This window comes from Uranotaenia lowii, chromosome 1 (genome assembly GCF_029784155.1).
Source record: "Uranotaenia lowii strain MFRU-FL chromosome 1, ASM2978415v1, whole genome shotgun sequence".
NCBI lineage: Eukaryota > Metazoa > Arthropoda > Insecta > Diptera > Culicidae > Uranotaenia > Uranotaenia lowii.
This window is the reverse complement of record NC_073691.1, coordinates 94992385-95008295: the sequence shown is the minus strand read 5'-3', so window position 1 is coordinate 95008295 and position 15911 is coordinate 94992385. Positions and strand designations below refer to the sequence as shown.

The 15911-nt window shown below is 33.9% G+C and overlaps 1 long non-coding RNA gene across 1 annotated transcript; it reads left to right on the top strand.

Moving 5' to 3' along the window:
- Positions 1–871, top strand: LOC129742414 (uncharacterized). The gene is made up of 3 exons (XR_008736536.1): positions 1–454; positions 519–652; positions 717–871. It is a non-coding gene; the product is annotated as an uncharacterized LOC129742414 (long non-coding RNA).
- The last annotated feature ends 15040 nt before the right edge of the window (positions 872–15911 follow it).

Here is a 15911-nt window from a genome sequence, read left to right as displayed (position 1 = left end):
CAATTTCCTTTATTTTCCCCTCAACTAAGGTTTTGAGCATAAGAAAGATGGCAGCACCGAAGCGTTTCATGCACGAATACTGTATTGCAACGCCGACTCTATCACTCGGTTCGGTGTTGCAAATCATCGTGTTTTTCTATCACCCTCGGCCAAAAAGTGTTATACGATACAAATTTTGCAGCGCGAAACTGTTCGAATATCAGATTTTCCCAACACCGGTGTACGGCAAATGTGTTGTGATGTGTTGTAAACCTTCGAAATTTCTATCTCCATCTCAACCAGTGAACTTGCTCTAATAATTAAACATCAGTAATTCATCATTGAACAGAGCTAAGCAAATATTGACAGCACATGTTCAAGTCAGCCATTTTTGTTCGAGAAATTTTCTTATTGAGGAGAAAATAAATTGGGATCTTTTTAAAAGATGCATTTTTTTGGAAATCAGCCAATGGAGGTAAGCTTTTAACATATAATATCGTGTGTTGATAAGTTTTTAATAATTGATTTGCATTTTTCAGCTCCATGGGAGTACTCCTGAGGCACTTATTTACATTCAAGGAAAGGCCAATCGTAACATAAAATTGAACAGGAGGGACATGAAACCCGATAAAAAGATTTAAAAGATGCATTTTTTGGAAATCAGCCAATGAAGGTAAGCTTTTAACATATAATATCGTGTTTTGGTAAGTTTTTAATAATTGATATGCATTTTTCAGCTCCATGGGAGTGCTCCTGAGGCACTTATTTACATTCCGAAGAAAGGCCGATCGCAACATAAAATCGAACAGGAGGGACATGAAACCCGATATATTTTGTTATTTTGAAAGTGGGTAACAGTGCAAGTGCAAGATTAAAGTGCATTAAGTGTTAAAATGTGAAATAAATAAATACAATGAATAAAGAAATTTTACCAAAATATTTGTATCGTTATGTATGATTGAGACCGTATTGACTAGCGTTTTTTATTCTTAAACTGACTGTAAATATTACAGTTTTCTTTGTATCGTTTCTTATAAGTTTAATGATATAATTTTCAATGGTTACGTTATATGAGGCACTATTAATAAAACAGTAATCTTAGTACAAACGGTTCGTACAATGATCATTCCGATTTCCGTAACAGTTCGATTGACGGTTTGATAAATCGTTTAAAATATGCCTACACATGTTCATTCTAGAATCAGTTGAATACCCTGAAAACGTTATTTATAAGCGTTTTAGAAACCATACCCTAACTGTTCCTAAAACAGTGTCTCCATATAGAGGTTTAAACATTTTTAAACAGTAACATAACTTAACGCCATATTCAACAGACCGTCGTTTTGGAATTCAAGATAAGTGCAATGTTTTTTATGGTTTCAGATATCATTTTCTAAACGTTTTTTTACACTATTTCTAATCGTTTTATAACTACTACAGGAACTGTTATGTTACAATATTTTCGTATTCGGGTTTACAAAAACTGAATAAAACAAAAGTAGAGGTGATATTTACAAAATCTGTAAAACAATGTTTTGTTAACAGAAGAAACTTATGAAAATCGCAAAAACGAAATATCATTAAGTTCCCATCTACAACAAAAACCGGTGGTAGATTTTTATTCACTTTTTTCTCCAATAAATCCTAAAACTACCCTTTCTATGAATAATTTAGTCACATTCGAGAAATGTCTCCTTTTCAAAATATCTAACTAAGTTTGGATATCAAACTAGCCCTTTTACCGACCACTGGAAGAGGCAGTTGTGGAAACAATATTTTGGGCTTCGAGATGATGCATTTTCCTGCAAATTTAGTACAATTTCTAACAAAGTGCGTTGGTTGACATAATGATGATTCTTGATAAATAATCTCAATCATCCGAGTCTGTTTAGTAAGAATAGCTTAGCTTTTCCTGTTCTGTTGTTAAGGTATTTTTTCATATTTTTTTTTCTATTGATTACATTTCGAACCATTTTTTGAATATCGCACGTGTAATGGTGTAATTGTTTTTATCCATGGGTAAAATAAAACAAACGTGAATTCGTCACATCAAAATCAAAACATTAAATGAACTCACTCACACAAACATATGATTTTGACATTCCATGCAACGGCAAGAAAATAAAATTGACCTTCGTTTGCATCAAGATAGTACTGTTCTTTTACCATTCAAAATTCGTTTTGGTGGTGTGGAATAGCATTGAAATCGATATATAAAGCCTAGTCCACACTAGGCTACTTGGACTGCGATTTCGGTTGCTGAAACTTGTTTTTGTTTACATTTGCATCTCGTCTCGTCTAAAGTCTTCCAACTAGTATGGGAAACCTTCAGCAACCAGGATGTAAACATAAACCAGTCTCAGCAACCGAAATCGCAGTCCAAGTTGCCTAGTGTGGACTAGGCTTAAGTTTAGTTATAGCGAAATTATTTCTTATTTACTGGGCAGCGGTTAAGGTACATTATAAAATGACCCTTATTCAAAATTATAGTTTTTTGAAGAATGGATTCATTTCGTAAACTATAATTACTTTCGAAATATGGTTTTAACAAAACTTTGAAACAAAGAATTTGATTGAATATCAAAGGTGAAAAAAATTCGGAAGCAAAGAGAAATGGATTTGAAACATACATTTTGAAATCTTCCAAATTCAGTGCAGAAAAAGAGGTTAAAATTTTTCTTTTTGAATAAAAGATTTTTAAGTAAACTTTTCTCACGCGCATTTGCTCTCGTGTACGGATTGAGATGGGGAAAAAAGTCTAAAAACATGGTCGCTTTTAAGGTGAATTTTCCAGTCCAGTCCAGAATTATACCAAAATGGTCAATACAGTTGATTTTTGACATTTCTCACGCACATTTGGGCAGGAAAAAATAACCGATCGACAAACAAAGTCGTTTCTGGGGTTATTTTTCAAAAAAATTATAAATTTTTTGTGAAACTACCAGCATTATTTTACGAACACTTCCAGCGGTAGGTAGGATTAAAGATCTTATCAATACATTCATGACATTGAAATATTATTCAATTTTTTTTTACATTGTCTGAACACGTTCCAATCAACCCAATGAGAATTTCAATAACTTATATTTCACTCCTCAAACCTATCTAGGTACGAGCCAAGAAACAGTCAAGATAAATTAGAATTCAAGTTTTTCAAGGTAAAGGTCGCAGTCAACCATTCAGATTAAGACAAACAATTCCGAACTCAATGAATTATTTATAACAGACATTGTAATTTTGATACTGTTATTCATCCGGATAAATTAATTTTGAAATCAAAACTGAATCTTTAAATTAATTGGCTCCGAACTAAGGACCGCTATAACGTTGCGTTTGTATTTTTTTTTGCATCTCAATCGATCAACACTCATTGTTTGTATAACATTCATCTCTTATTATGATACAGTAAATTAAAGTAAACAAGTAACATTGAAGACACAAACGAAAATGAAAATATTTTAGATAGAATCTCAAATACTAAGAGTATCAGCAGCGGTCAGGTGTCAAAGCTATAATAACACCCCATTTTGACACTTAGACGGCGCACCGCAAGGTTTCAAACCAGGTGTTATCTTGCTCCTGGGTGTTAAAAAAGCAAGCCAGGAGCCATATTTGAATACCGACCAGCTCCTGATTTGACAGGTGCTAAAGTGTCTAGGGAAAAATTACAAAAGAAAACAGCAACAAACAACAACAACACCTATCGGAGCGTCACCAGTGGCAAAAATGGAAACCAGTTTAGCACTTATCGGTGCGCAAATGAGCTGCTAAAGTTAAAATAAGACCTAGAATGTGTCTCGGGTTAACACCTGGGATAGCACTTACCGGTACTGGTGCTCTAATAGGTGATTCAATCCAGACGGATTTCATTTGGCTTGTTAATTATCAAGTGTATTTTTTTTTCTTGATGAAGCACAGTAGTTTCACGATGCCCCGACAGATGGCGTATGATTCTGGGCGACTTGTAGCTGTATGGATTCAAGCGCCACTGATCAGTCTGGGTATCTGGTGTCTGCGATTCGACCTAACGGGATGGTTTTGATTCTCAAAAAAAAAAAAAATTAATCACAGCCGAACTAATTTTGAAAGATTTTGGCGTCCTAAGCTCGTTGTTTTGACAGATTTTGTATATCACTTCCAGTTTTTTGGTGTCTAGTAATTTTAAAACTAATCAGTTTAGAGTTATTTCGACACGAATGGCATAAAGATGGTAAAGTGTCGCTAATAAAACTTAAAAAAAAAAGTTTAGAGTTAAATCGATCAATTGATGAAGTAACATTCTTTTTCTGAAAATCGAATACATAACTCAATAACAATTGCCAAATTCACAAAAAGGATTGTTTTTTTAGTTAAGTTTTTAATTCTAAAAATTTTGAACTATTTTATATCTTTGGGAAAGGCTTAAAAACATTTTCACTTGTGTATTAAAAAATATCCAAGATTGATTTTGGTTTAAAATGTTTTCAAAAGTCCCGTATTTATCAAAACAAGTAAACTTACTTCTATAGTTTTTTCGCCCTGAAGCTCACAGTCTTCAGTAAAATTAAACATTAAGTTGAAACGTTGTTTTTCTCATTTTTAAGAGTTAAGTAAGACTGTACATTTAAGTCATACTTTTAAAGATGCATAATTTAAGGATATTTTTTTTGTTTTCTTCTATCTGAGCGAATAAATAAGAAACTGCATGGTGATTTTGCCGTGTATGCCAATGTATGACTTCAACAGAAAAAATATATCAAGTATTTCAGTGTTATAACCATATTCACTCCCCTATTTGACTGTTTCAAATTTGCCATTCCAACAAAATTTAAAACAAAATGATGCTCAGAATTTGAAACAAATAAAAAATTTATTACCATTTGCTCATGTAAAATCAGGTATATGAGGGGAATTAGTGAAAAATTCAAAAAAAAAATGGTCCCTTCTTTCCTTTACCAAGTTTAAAATAAGACTGTTTTCGGATAAAGGTCACAAGACTTAAAATTGTTACTTACTCTCAGTAGGGCCCAGGAACAAATAGACCGAGAAAATCACTTTTATTTCACAAGTAAACTTCCTAGGTACAAATCGTGAAAACTGCAAAACACGAACCTACTTCGCAAAAACCATTGTTTTGTTTTAGAGAGCTAACGGTTATACGCAAAAACTTTGGAACTGAAAATTGGGTTCCAAACAATTCTCACCCTTTTAAGATTACGAATATTAATAACTACTGGATTTACAATTAAAAGCAACTAATGCAAGAAAAACTTCCATCTAAAAGAATTGATTGAATTTAAAATTAGAAATATATATAATCACTGTGTTTCAGCAACTTTCTTCTTCTCAAGGATTTTCTTATCACCGACGATTCCAAAGGTTCTTCAAAATTCAACATTCGTCCAGGATGCATCTCATTTCTGGCGGGAGGGGTTTGACTTGGAGATGAAGGAAACCCTCGAAACTCCTCTTCTTCTTCCGATTCCTCACGACGCCTCTTGGATCCATTGATTCCCGGTGCCCTCGAATTCCCCTCTCTCGACTCCTCGGTTGCACGCCTAAACTGAAACGCCACATTGCGCCTAGGTTCAGTTCTCGCTACTCTGATCTGCCCCCTGTGGGCCGAGACCACATGCGCCCCTAAGGCTATCTGAAAAACATTACGAGATATTTTTTTAACAAAGGTTGCATTTAACCATCTCTCAATATCTTTGGTGTTATGGTTTTTATAGAGAACCTTGTCTCCCCTTTGCAAACTGGCTAAAGGATCTAACTTCTCCAATTCGTATTCTGAAGGACCCTGTTGGATATTTTCATCAGATAATGCTCTAACCACTTTATTTGGTTCTTGACCAATTAATTGATTTTTATAGCTACTCTTAGGGTTCACTAAATCCAACAACGTTTTTGGTTTGTATCTGAATACCCTCTCTGTGGGAAAGTCTTCCCCCTTTGACAGGCAGCTATTTCTATAATTGAAAAGAAAATAATCCAACCTATCTTGCAATTCCATTGATCTCATATCCGGATCCAATAAAAATTTTTTCAAAACTTCCTTTGCAACTCTTACAAGCCTTTCAGCTTGCCCGTTACTCTGAGGATGATACGGAGGACTTTTGTAAACTTGGATTCCATGTTTTTCCATAAACAACACAAACTGCTGAGAATTATAAGGAGGTCCATTGTCGGAAACTATGACGTCAGGCAGACCAAATCTTGCAAAAAATTCTTTGAATTTTCTCAAAACTTTTGTAGCGTCCGACCCAAAACTCATTAAATATATTTCTAACCATTTTGAATGACTATCAATAATTAACAAGAAATTTTGTCTTTCTAAATAGAAAAAATCCGTATGGATTCTACTGAAAGGCCTAGCCGTAGGAATCCATTCATAAGTGGTATTTGTTCCATGTACTATCACCGTTTTTGAACAAGTTTCACAATTTCGAGCAAAATTCTCTATATCGGAATTTATACCAGTCCAAAATACATGCTTTCTAGCAAGCTGCTTCATCTTTATCACTCCCACATGGTTGGAATGCAATAACTTGAGCACCCTTCTTTTTAAAATTTCTGGTATAAATACCCTTCCTTGAAAAAGTAAACATCCATCTACACATTCTAAATCTCTATTTTTTTTTTTTTTTTTTTTACTCATGCTGAGAACTGAAATGTTTAAATTTAGTGCGAGGAAATGTAATGATAATACTAAATTAAATACTACATGGATCTCAATGGAAAACAGATTTCCTTTAAAGAGATCCACTATTTGATATTAATACTACTAAGCAAACATTTAATCAAATAAGACATTATAATTTAAATAATTAATAAAAAAAAAAGAACACACAAAGAAACTAAATTGCTACAAAAATTCACAAAAAATTAATTATAAAAGAAGAAAACTGGTCACTGATCGATCGGTTTTTAACGACTCAATTTTTCTTTTAATAGCTGTATTACTTTGATTTTGAACGTGGAACGGTTGTTGATGGTTTTTATTTCATTAGGCAAGGCATTGTACTTAGTTGGACCAATAAATGATATTCTTTTTTGACCTAAGGATGTCACGGATCGGCTTCGTTGTAAAAAATCTGACTGGCGAGTGTTATGAGTACGCAATCCCGTTGTAAAATGGATGTTTTGATTACTGAAACTTGTGTGTAAATTGTCGTAGACATATATTACAGTTTGTAAATCGCAAAGATCTTTTAATGGAAGAATGTTATGGGCTCTTAAGGTGTAGAGCTGTTGGGTAGGAAAGAGCAACGGTAGTCTATAAATATTTTTTAAGCATCTATTCTGGAGAGTTAGAAGTTTTTGTAAATTTGACAAGGAAGCTCTTCCCCATATCATAATAAGATAGTTAATATGAGAGTGAATAAACGCAAAGTAAAATTTCAATAAAACATGTTGAGGCACAAAATTTCTCAATTTCCATAGGATACCACAAAGAGGAGAAACTTTTTTCTCTAGATATTCTGTGTGACGACTCCAACAAAGAGTTTCATCTAGGTAGATTCCTAAATATTTAAAGCATTTTACCCTCTCAATAACATTTCCATTTATCGTTGGGTCAATATTCGGAGGTAATCTTTTATGTGAAGAATGAAATAACATGTATTTGGTTTTCGTATAGTTGAGTGAGAGCAAGTTGGTATTAAAATATTTAGATAACAATTTCAAGTCATTTTCAATTTGTTGAATGATAATATCAGTAGATGCTGCTGAGTAGAAAATTGCTGTATCATCAGCGAATAGGCGTGCTGTGCCTTTTAATGGTAAGTTACAGAGATCATTAACATACAACAAAAAAAGTAACGGACCTATATTGCTACCTTGTGGTACACCTATATCAATATTTCTTACCACGCTTTTGGTATTTTCAATCACTACAAATTGCTTCCGCCCCTCTAAGTAACTGCGAAGGATATTATTAGCTGTTCCTCTTATTCCATATTTGTCTAGTTTGGATAGTAATATTTCGTGATTCAATGTATCGAAAGCTTTTTTAAGGTCCAAAAACAATACTCCCACAATATTTTTGGAATCAATTTTAGATATAATGGAGTCGACTAGTTCTGAGATGGCAATTAGTGTGCTCGAGCCGGATCTGAAACCATATTGCAGCTTATAAAGTATGTCATGCTGGTTCAGGAAATTTACAATTCTGGTCACAAGAAGTTTTTCAAACACTTTACTAAAAACACTTAAGGTAGATATTGGACGGTAGTTGTTTATATCATGGGAATCGCCAGCCTTAAAAACAGGAATAACTTTTGCGATTTTGAGGCATTCAGGATAAATTCCAGTCTCTAAAATGTAATTAAAATATTCCTTAAGTATGATAGAGAATTTGTCATGGTAATTTTTTAAGACACTTACTGGGAAATTATCAGGTCCACAGCCCTTCTTATTTTTAAGGGATAGAATGACTACCCTTACCTCATTCACAGTAGCTGGATGTAGAAATATTGTATTTTGTACATGTTCAATACGGGATAAATGGTCAGAGCCAGGGTCAATTGGAATTTCCTCAGCTAACCTTTTGCCAATTGTGGAAAAGTGCCTGTTTAATTTTTCACAAACTTCTAAATTGTTGGTAGTGCTGCCTTCTTCATCAGACAGGTTGATTGATGTGGTTGGTTTGTTTTTACCCATGAGGGTGTTTATATTTCTCCAAAGCTTCGAATGTGGTGTGTTGTTCAGTAAACGTTCATAATATAACTTTTTGCATTCCTGTTTTTTTAAATACAATTTTTTATTTATATGACTCAACATTTGTTTTAGTTGGACATCATCGGGGTGCCTTTTAGAACGTTTTAAATAGTTATTTTTAATTTTTATGAGTGTCCAAAGATCTAGTGACATCCATGGACAGTACACAGCAAATTTTTTTTTTGCTGGAAAGCAGCAAAATTTTGCTGGTTTTTGTCCCGCTGACTTTCCAGCAAAATTTCCAGCAATTTCAATTGCTGGAAAAAACAGCAAACGTTAATGCTGGTTTCCAGCAATTCAAATTGCTGGAAAATCAGCAATCCAGATTGCTGGAAACCAGCTATTTCTTTCAACACAACCGGCAGTATTTAGTATGAAATTTATATTTCAATTCAAAATTAAAGTTTAATATTGGCTGTGCATATAATAAGCATTAAGCAATAAAAACAACTATTTTCTCCCATTTTCAATAAGGGATTAATTTATTTTCCAAAAAAAACTTTTTTTCACAACTTTCTAACACCGGCTCTGGGGTGGCCGCTTTGTGCCAAAATGTTGATCATCCGCCACCTGTAAAAATAGATTTGATTAGTGTCTTCTATGGAATATCTACCTGTACAATAAAAACTTACCCTTGACTTGATGCCTGGTTGCTAGAATATAGAGGAAAATAAAATAATTATATTAATTTAACCTAAATTCGTAAAATAGAATCTCACCTTACTTCAGCGTACGAAACAAAAACAAACTGCAAATTGACAACTCGATTGCTGATTTTCCAGCAAACTAGATCAATTGCTGGAAAGTCCAGCAATTTGAAAACCGATTGCTGATTTTTCAGCAAAAATGACAAGCACATAACCGAATGCTGAAAAATCCAGCAATTCGAAAACCGATTGCTGGTTTCCAGCAAAAATTTGGATTGCTGAACGTTTCCAGCAATTTTTTTTTGCTGGAAATCGAGGCAAAAATTTACAGTGTAGTTGCCTTTCAATTTTACATTTTTTTTTATTGTCCTAGTAGACATTGATCGAAAATGGCTGTAAGATGTTGTGATATCTTGCAAACCAACATTCACGTTATCTGGTAGTTGAACATTATTCAAATAATTCAAAAATAAATTGTTCAGTTTACAATGATCAGTAATTTCTTTCGTTAAAGTTGCCATTTGTTTATTACTTGATAATTTAAAGGATGTAATAACCTGTAAATGGTCGCTCACATCAGTAAAAATAGTGTCATTTTTCAGTCGGCCTAGATCAATCTGCTTAGAAATGACGTGGTCTAAAATATTATTAGTTTTTGGTCTAGTGGGGAAGGAGTTTGTGCAAACATAACCAAAGGATTCCAAAATCGACTTATATTTCGTAACTGTATTTAAATTGGTTAAATTTATGGGGACATTAAAATCACCTACAATAAGACAAGAATGGTTATCGGCAACAGACGCTAACAAGGATTCAATTTGATCGCAAAATGAGTTAAATGGAAATGCGGGTGGTCTATAGATGCCATGAACACTAAAAACTTGACCACTCAAAGATATTTGAATGCTTATCCTATGGAAACCTTCAATGACCTTATTTTCAGTAATTTTGAACTTTAAATTTGTTTTAATATACATAGCTAGACCTCCATAGGACTGGTCACGGCAAGAAAAGATCGAGGTGTATCCTGGAATGTTATAAATATTACAATTATGCTTCGCAACCCAAGTTTCACAAATAACAATTACATCAATACAGACATTTAAATGTTCAATAGTCTGCAACACACAGTCAAACTTATTTAAACTATTCATACTACATATATTCCATTGCAAAACTCTTAAATTTCCTAAATTGTTATCACAAGTTCTTAAATTAAAATCATCGACATTGTCATGGTATACATTAATTAGATTATCCATGAAATTATTTATATAAAAGGTAATCACAAGACCTTTTACAAATAAAATTTATTTTAATTCTGAATCATTATTCCTTTTGCGTTTAGGAGATGGGGTTTCCTTGGGAATTGATGAAACGCTTTTTCCTTGAGTGATGTGCTTGCTCATAAAATGGTTGATTTCAAGTTTTGTTTTAATAACATCTGGTTTAGAAGTATCTGTTTGTTTTACAAGGATAGCACCGCCTCTACCAGGCCAGACGTATTTTACTCCTAGTAAGTCCTGATATTCACGTAACTCGTTCAGAATTTCCATTGATAAAGGTGTAAGCTCGTCCCTAATTGTGATATTGAATGGTTTTCCGTTTAACACAAATGTCGGGTCAACTAAAGAGGAAGCGAGTTTCCCAAAGCTTCGTTTTTTATTGAATATCTCTTCTTTAACAAAAGTGTCTTTAAGAAATACTTTAATTGGTGGTAACTTTTCGTTGGGTTTATTCGAAGAAAGTAGTCTTACTGCATTTTCTATGTATTCAAGTTTTAAATCGTAACTAAAAGTCCCACATATTTTACGAACAAGTTCTAGAGTATTCTCGCCACTTTGAAACGGTACTCCAAAAATCATTAAATTTTTAGAAATAGCCTCTCTATTGAATCTATCAAGGTTCGTTTCTAGCTTTTGTACTTGATTTGAAAGTTTGGAATGTTTGGATTTGAGACCAGATACTTCTTCTTCAAGAGCATCATTCCGGGATTTTAAATCTTTGAAATCCGTCTGAATTTCTTCAAATTTCGAAGATAAAAATTCCTGTGACGCCTCTATCGCAGAAGTAACTGATCTCATATCCATTTTTACCGAAGTCAACTCTTTAGAAACAACGTTATAAACTGTTTCCTCAATTTTCATGTTGATATTTTCTATAATTGTCTCATGATCTTTACGTAGAGTTATAATTTTAGAATAAATAGATGCACAATTTGGGTCACAAAAATATTGCTGTGCTTTCATTTTGCGTGCAGCACTGCCAATTAGATTTTTACAACGTAGATGGACACTTTTAAAACAATACGCACAAGTAATAACTTTCTCAAGGTTGTTTTCCACGTTTTTACATTCAGTACACATTACTTCATTATCACATTCCATGTTCAGATCAAAATAAGATACAACTAAAAAGATTAAAAAAGAATCAAACTTGTTAAAAATACTCACAATAAAAATTAAACAAAAGGGGACTAAATGAGATATGAGGTAAATGTAAATTATGATGAGTACGGAGATGAAACTATGAGCTAAGACTGTGATGATATTAATAAGCAGCGTAATAATAATAATAATGAAAAAAGAAAAATGTTCAAGTCTACAATAAGCAAGGACAACACGTTAAAACTTATGTTCAAAAAGAAAAAAAAATTGATTAATATTTTAAAGTTAACTAATAATATCAAGGTAACAAAGTAGTAAATTAAAAACTAACTAAATATTACTTATAATTACAAACTAATAAAGCAATTGCCAAGAATATTGCAAAAATTTAACTCTGGAAATGAGAAAAAAAAAATCTGTTGAGAATGATCGCTTTTCAGAACAAACAACTTTCAACTTTATGTTGCACTGTGTACGGCTTCCAAAAAAATACTTATACTAGTGACAAGTCACCAGCGAATCAGCACGAGCTAGTTATAACGATGTGTGCTACTGACGGAAGCAACAATACTTTCGTTCTACTCATGTGTGCTGGCTGCCTTCGCTTAATCTTCACCGCTAGCAATCGAGATTCACTAACAAGCTAGCAAGTGTAAGAAACACAACCCTTTGAAGTGCGCTAACAACAGAGACACACACTTTCGCACTACACGCAAGTGCTCCGAGGTTCGCCAAATACTACACCGCACCGAGAGTAAACATTCCTCAAATCCTTGTCAACGTTATCTGGCCAACCATTTCTCAAATAAGATAATATCTTCTGCAAATATTTATCTGATCTAGTTTCAGAAGCCACTTGTCAAAAATCAATCGGAAATTCATTAGAAAAATTCAAACTCTTTATGAACTGTTCATCAACTTTCTTCGGAACCTCATCATTCAAAGGGAATCTCGAACAAAAATCCGCGTTTCCCATTTTGTTCGATGGCCTGTAAACCATGTCAAAATCGTAAATTGAAAGCTCCATCACAAATCTTTGCAATCTGGTTACAAAAATCGAATTTTTCCCATTTTTTCCTAGAATTCCCAATAAAGGCTTGTGATCCGTGTATATTACAAATTTTTTTCCAAATAAAAACTTATGAAACTTTTTTACCGTTGACACTATGGCCATTGCCTCTAAATGTAAAATTGGATAAGTTTTTTGTGCCGAATTCAAAGAAAAAGATGTAAACCAAATCGGCTTTTCAACACCATCAATAATATGTGAGATAACCCCACCAAGTCCATAGGAACAAGCATCCGCCGATACTACTATAGGTAATTTTGGATCATAAAATGTCAAAATATTAGCGTTTAGTAATTGAATTTTACAATTAGTAAAAGCCTTGTCGCATTCATCATCCCAAACATAACGAACATCTTTTTTCAACAGATTATACAATGGATTCAAAAGCATCGAAAGATTAGCCAGAAATTTGCCATAATAATTCAAAAGACCCAAGAAAGCTTTTAGCTCAGACACATTTTTCGGAACTTTGGCTTCTTTTATTGTAGTAACTTTTTCAGGATTAGGTTTTAACCCATGTTCACTAATAATATGACCTAAGTATGCCAACTCCTTCACAAAAAATTTACACTTTTTTAAATTTATTTTTATGTTAGCTTTCGATAATCTTTCCAACACTAAAAATAGCTTCTTACGGCAAATTGCTACGTCCTTTCCCGCTATCAACACATCGTCTAAATAACAAAATACAAAATCAATCCCTTGAAGAACAGTCTCCATGATATTTTGAAAAATACTCGCACTTGATGACGCTCCTTGCGGAAGTCGATTATAGCTGAAAAGTCCTTTTATTGTGTTTATTACGACGAATTTTCGCGATTTATTAGATAAATTCAACTGAGTATAAGCCATTGCCAGATCCAGAGAGCAAAATACCTTGCTACCAGCTAAAGATGCAAATAAATCTTGAGCGGTAGGTAATGGATAAGTGTTTGGAATAAGAACTTTGTTGATAGATACTTTACAATCTATCACGAGCCTTATGCTGTCATCCTTTTTCATCACTACAGTATTGTTCCGATTTTGTCAGCTCCCGATTTTGTCTACCCCCGATTTTGTCTATCCCCGATTTTGTCAGCATTTCATCCCGATTTTGTCAGCCTTTAAATTTAGTTGAAATTTTCTGCTTTTGAACTAAAATTCCCAGTCATTTAACACTGTATGTTTTTTTTTTTTAGTTGTCCTGACCCACGTAGAGGACCACCCATTAACCACTTGGTATTTTAGGGACCATTCAAATATTACGTAACGCTTTCAGGGGGGGAGGGGGTATAGCAGTTTGTTACGCTTTGTGGATTTTGCTTAGAAATTTTGAGACGATTGTGTTACGTAGGGGGGAAGAGTGGTTGAAAATGCTCGGAAATTGCGTTACGTAATATTTGAACGGCCCCTTAAGGGTTGGTATTTTAAGGGTTGGGGGTGATTGAAGGTTCATAAGAGTTTTCATTGATGACGAATGGAAGGCGGTTGATAGTTGACCGCATTTTGATCACATGGTTTATGGATAGCCCTTAGGGATCATCCATAAACCACGTAGACTTCAGGGTTGGAGGGGGGGGGGGTTGGCCAAAGTCTACGCTCCATACAAATTTTCGAAATTTTTTATGGACAAAAGTATACGAAGGGGGAAGGGGGGGGGGGGGGGTCTGAAATGACCAAAAATAAGTCTACGTGGTTTATAGATAGTCCCTTAGGAAACTCTCCACAAACCACGTAGATTTGTCGTTTTTCATAATTTTTTTTTAAATTCAGATAAATAAAGGACGGTTCAAAATAAAACATTTATTTTTGTAAATCCATAAAAAAGTACCATTACATACTTCAAATTAAAACGTGATCAACAAATTCAGCTGTTTTGCAATTGCATATCAATCCTGCAGCTACGCACCAACGGTTTTTCAAACGGCATGTACAGAATCCATTGTATGAAAGGTGTTTGTAAACAATCACTTAGGATTGAGTTCTTGAACAGGTCCTCCATTCTGCTATTTGCAAGACCTTTCATTTGACGCCTCAAGAACTCAAATCGGTCAAGCGGTCATCGAGAAACGTGTGTGACATTATTTTGTAACATACACACACACACACATACGCACATACATACACACACATACATTTACACATACAGACATGTTCCGATCTCGACGAAATGAGTCGAATGGTATATGACACTTGGCCCTCCGGGCCTCGGATCGAAAGTTGGTTTTTCAAAAGACATGTATTCCCTTCTTTGTAAGAAGGGTAAAAAATAAAGAAAAGGGGTCAATGTCACCCCTTATCACGGTATTGACATAAAATATCCAAATAACAAGTAAACGGACAATCATCAAATCAAAATTGAAATTATTTTTAAGAAAAAATGTTGTCCCGATTTTGTCAGGTACCCTGTTTTGTCAGCCCTAAATTCAAGATGGGGCTGACAAAATCGGAACAATACTGTACCACCACAGGAGAAGCCCACAAACTAGTTTTAATAGGCGTGATGATGCCATCCTTTTCTAATATGTTCAAATGTTCCACTACCTTGTCCCTCAGACGATAAGGAACATCATAAGCCTTTCGAAAAATTGGCTTGTTTTCTCTTAGCATCAAATCCGCCTCAAAACCTTGAATGGGTTTTGCAAAATCCTTGTCAAAAAGATTTGGATATTTTTGCTTCAATTCCAAAATAAATTGTTCTTCCTTCGATTCAGCAATAATGTTCTTAACAGAATAAACTTCCGAAAACTTTTTCCTCCAACTTTCACAGAAAACGTCCAACCAATTTCTTCCTATTAAAGGAATAAACTGATGATCATCATCCAAAATAATTAAATCCATATTAGCTGATTTACCGTTTAAAGAAACTTTCACAAAAATTTTCCCAAAAATGCGTAATGTGGAACCATTTACCACCATTAACTTACGATTGCTTTTTTCAACTAAAAATTTTTCAAAATTTAAAAAATAATCCGCTCTGCTTATAACCGAAACAGCTGAACCACTGTCTACCTCCATTTTTAAAATCTTGCCTCCCACTGTCACATTAAGGAGACAAGGCTCACTTATACTGTTAATAGACTTAATCATCATACAAGTATAATCACCTGACTCTTCACTGCTGCTGTAATCCACTCTCAACCGCTTGAAATA